The sequence below is a fragment of the Alligator sinensis genome, unplaced genomic scaffold (assembly GCF_000455745.1).
Source record: "Alligator sinensis unplaced genomic scaffold, ASM45574v1 scaffold666_1, whole genome shotgun sequence".
NCBI lineage: Eukaryota > Metazoa > Chordata > Crocodylia > Alligatoridae > Alligator > Alligator sinensis.
In genome coordinates, this window is record NW_005842216.1 from 835494 (window position 1) to 840335 (window position 4842).

A 4842-nucleotide genomic window follows, 5' to 3' on the forward strand; every position below is an offset into this window, starting at 1 on the left:
ACCACACTAGACAAAAGGCCCAAACCCCCCTGAAATCCCAAATATGGATCCAGATGACCTACTTGTACAAGATACAAGCCCCTTTAAGGTTTTCCCAGGACTTGAAGGGAACCCAAGCCTGCTCTATAAACCATGGACTAGGTCAGAACTCTACTCCATTGCTAAGGACTTTCCAAAAATAACCCAAAATCCCCACAAATTCCAGGAAGAGTTCAAATTGCTGTGCGAAACATATCAACCCTTGGAGGCAGACTTATTACAGCTCTGCCATCTTATTTGCACTCCGGCTCAATTGGACAAATGGTTAAAAGAAGCGGAATGGGATAAAAAGTGTGAAATGGAAAATGGCTGTCCTACAGCTCGTTAAGCAGAACAATGCTGCCGACTTTGCAGGAAAATGTCGGAGGCCATCCCGCAAGCCTTCCCAAAAAAGACCAATTGGTCCATTATTCGGGCTTGCAAACAAAAAGAGGAAGAAAGAGTCGGAGATTATAGCGCTAGACTGGCACTTGTTTTTAATCAACATTCAGGCATTAATGAACCAGATGATAATGCCTCTGGAGCTTTGGCAGCTTGTTTTGTAGATGGATTACTGCCGCCCATAGGCAACTTGCTGAAGAGAATCTGTGTCGGATGGGAAATGGAAAACTTGGACAAGTTGCAGAGTGTGGTGGAACACTGTAAGCGATCTCTAAAAGAGAAAGTTGAAGAACAACATAACAAATCGTTAGCTCTTCAGATTCAGCAATTTCAGGGCCCTCCATGAGGGCAGGGACGCGGTGGAGGACGGAGAGGCAGAAGAAGAGGAATGGGCATGAATCAGGTAGACAGACAGAATCGTCATTATTGTAAGCAACCAGGGCATTGGAAAAATGGATGTCCCAATTGCCCAACACCTGCCCAGTTTCCAACACAATGATGGGCCATTGGGGAACGGGACCAGGCAGAAGACCATTCTCTCCTTGCACCCCTTGTCCCCCTAACAAAAAAGGGAGAAATCTCTCTTTTGGTCGATGGCAAAGTGGCCCCCTTTTTGGTTGATACTGGGGCCTCTGTATCGGCAATACAATCCCTTGACTGGACAGGTAGTTCAAGCAGTAGGAATCTTTAATGAGCTCGTTCCCCATCCAGTAACTGAGCCCTTAACTGTGTCCATAGGACCCGTATCAGCAGAACATGCTTTTTTACTTAGTTCCACTTCCCCTGTAAATCTTTTGGGAAGGGATTTACTTTGTAAACTTGGTTGCTCTACTTTTTGCACTCCCAAGGGTATCTATTTAGAACTCCCAGAAACAAACGGGTCATCTCCTCAGGCTGTACAGGAATTACTGGACATACCTTTAGCAGAATACATGCCCGTCCTTGCAAACCTCACAATGGAAGAAGAAACCCTGTTCGATCAAGTTAATCCTTCTTTATGGTCTGCCTCACCCACAGAGGTAGGGGACCTAAATACAGAATTGGTTAAAGTTATTATTGATCCTACTAAACTTCTTCCGAGAGTGACACAATATCCTTTGAATCCAGAGGCTGAACAAGGTATAGCCTCGATCATTCAATCTTTATTGCAACAGGGAGTCATCTCACCATGTACTAGTCCTTGTAACACCCCAATCCTCCCAGTAAGGAAAGCAGATGGGAAAACCTACAGGTTTGTCCAGGACCTGCGAGCAATTAACTCTATTGTCATCCCAAAGTTTCCTGTTGTACCTAATCCGGCTACCATCTTAGCTTGTATACCCCCTACGGCCACCTATTTTACTGTAGTTGATTTGTGCAGTGCGTTTTTCATAGTACCACTGCACCCCGATACTCGATATCTTTTTGCTTTTACATATAAAGGGCAACAATATACGTGGAACGCTCTTCTGAAAGCCCATCTTACTTCTCCCAAGCTTTGCAGAAAGACCTTTCAGACATCACTTTCCCCAATGGGTCAGTTCCAGTTCAATATGTGGATGATCTTTTGCTGTGTTCCCTTACCAAACCAGCTTGTCAAACTGACTCTTTGATTTTTCTGAATGCACTGGCGAATAAAGGCCCTCAAGCCTCAAAGGCTAAATTGCAATTCTGTCAACCTCAGGTCCAGTATTTGGGTCACGAGTTATCTGCAGGAAAGCGACTCCTTTGTCCTACCCTAGGCCCACCACCCAAAAGCAGCTGTGCGGATTTTTAGGAGCAGCAGGTTACTGTCATCAATGGATACCCAACTTTGCACAAATGGCTAAACCCTTACAAAACATCACTAAGAAGGACATTTCTGACCCCATTCCGTGGCCCCCTGAGGCTGATGATGCTTTTGTTTCCCTGAAACGCAAGCTTTCTTCTGCCCCTGTGCTAGGATTGCCAGATTATTCTAAGCTCTTCACTCTTTTTAGCCATGAAAAGGAGGGTTGCGCTTTAGGGGTTCTTACACAAGAACACAACGGAAAACAATGCCTGATCGCCTATTTCAGTACCTGGTTGGATACGGTTACCCAAGCATTCCCACCCTGCTTACGAGCAGTAGCCGCAGTGGCTAAACTGGTTCAACAGTCTGGAAATCTTGTATTACAAAGTCCTTTAAAACTAATGTTCCTCACTCTGTTACTGCAATCTAAGACCCAACATCTTTCAAATGCCCGCCTCAGCAAATATGAGATTTTGCTTCTTTCCGCGGCTCACATTTCAGTACACCGCTGCAGCCTTTTAAATCCTGCAACTCTCTTACCTCTCCCCACAGAAGGGGAGCCCCACAATTGCCTGGAGTTAGTCTCCTCACTAACGACACCTCAACCAGACTTAACAGATATCCCGTTACAAAATCCTGACCTTGCTCTTTTTACAGATGGCTCATGTTATAGGACTGATAATGGGGGCTTAGTTGAAGGGTATGCTATTGTTACTCTCCACGAAACTCTTGAATCAGCACCTCTTCCAGAGGTTAAATCTGCTCAAGTGGCTGAACTGGTTGCTCTCACTCGTGCTTGTTTCTTATCAGAAGGAAAGTCTGCCACGATATATACAGACTCTAGATATGCCTTCGGTGTTGTTCATGACTTCGGACAAATACGGAAAGAGCGAGGATTTTTAACTTCTACGGGTCTTCCCATAAAAAAATGGTCCTTACATTGCCATGCTCTTACAGGCCCTTCTACTACCATCACGACTGGCTATCATAAAATGTGAAGGTCACTCTGCAGCTAATACTGAGAGAGCTCACGGAAATCATCTTGCTGATGAAATTGCAAAAGCTGCTGCTGGGTCACCACCATCTGCAGATGCCACCTTATTCTCCCTGCAACCCGTGCCTTTGCCAACCCTTGTGGAACTGGCACTTCTTCAAGATCAGGCTCCAAAACCTGAAAAGGCCAAGTGGGTTGCAGATGGGTGTATTTTACATTCAGACGGTTTGCGGCGCTCCCAAGACGGCCGCTTGGTCGCCCCAAAAGCTTTGCACCATTCCCTTGCCTATGTGCTTCATGGGCCTTTGCATGTGGGAAAGGAGGGAATGGAAAGAACTCTGGCTCAAAATTGGTATGCCCAAAATTTCGGCCCAACAGCAGCTTCTCTCTGTGCTGCCTGTCCCACCTGTCAAGCACATGATGTTGGTAAAACTGTAAAGGTGGAACAGGGATACAGGGGTTTACCTGAGGGACCATTCCAACATCTGCAAATGGACTTTATACGGATGCCAAAATGTTCTGGGTTTGAATATGTTTTAGTTATTGTATGTCTCTCTTCTGGATGGATTGAAGCATTCCCCTGTAAAAGAGCAGATTCTTTAACTGCTGCAAAAATGCTCCTTAACAACATTATCCCCACCTGGGGAATACCTGCCACCTTATCCAGTGATAGAGGTACCCATTTTACGGGTAAAATAGTTCAGCATATGTCCAAATTTTTTAACATTTCACAGCATATTCATTGCCTCTATTATCCCCAAAGTGCGGGAGTGGTAGAAAGAAAGAACGGCATTTTGAAAAATAAATTGGCAAAATTGTGTCAGGAAACAGGACTAAATTGGGTGACCGCACTGCCATTAGCTCTCATGTTTATGAGAGCCACCCTGTCCAGGAGATGCAGGCTGAGCCCTTATGAAATAATCACTGGCAGGCCAATGAGGTTGCTATCCACTCCCACCCCTGTTCCAGATTTAAATTTAACCCACAGTTATATGCAAAAGTATTGTCAAGCTCTAATGCGTACTGTTAGTTATTTTCATTCTCGGGTTAAGGATGCTGTCCCAGGGGAGCTGGGGTTACAGAAAGACCCCAGGCCAAAGTGAAAGAAAGCCCCCACTTACCTCCTGCAGGGTCTGAAAGGCATGGGGAGACGCGCGTAGCAAAACCACCCATGCGGTTCATCAGCCGCACTTATATTCAGCTGGGGCTGGGTGACATCAGCTGGAGACGCCACCCGGCAGAGATAAAAAGCTGCCCCAAGGGCGCAGGAGGGTGGCAGGTGAGTGGAGGCTCAAGGGGAAAGTCCACACCCCGAGCGGTACAGCTGCTGTGTCGGGCAGTGCAGGAAGCTGGGGGGCGGAGCCTGGGGAGGCACCAACAGTGAAGCCGGCAGCAGAGCCGACAGCAAAGCCGGCGGAGGCGCCGGCAGCGGAGCCGGCAGAGGCACCGGCAGCGGAGCCGGTGGCGGAGCCAGTAGAGGAGCCGGTAGAGGCACCGGCAGCAGCACTGGCAGCAAGGCCAGCAGAGGCAGTGAAGCCGGTTACAGGACCGGAGAAGGCATCGACTGGCGAGCCGGCAGGGAAGCCCTGGAGAGGAGGTAACAAGGGTGTGGCCGACGGGGACCCCAACGGGGATCGCCACGGGGTGCAGCAGAAGACCCCAAGCAGGGATGGATCAA

The 4842-nt window shown here is 47.7% G+C and overlaps 1 long non-coding RNA gene across 1 annotated transcript; it reads right to left on the bottom strand.

Moving 5' to 3' along the window:
• Nucleotides 1-508: 508 nt before the first annotated feature.
• Nucleotides 509-3745, bottom strand: LOC112550825. The gene is made up of 3 exons (XR_003094855.1): nucleotides 3630-3745; nucleotides 1339-1448; nucleotides 509-691 (listed from the first exon to the last, which is right to left on the bottom strand). It is a non-coding gene; the product is annotated as an uncharacterized LOC112550825 (long non-coding RNA).
• Nucleotides 3746-4842: the final 1097 nt, after the last annotated feature.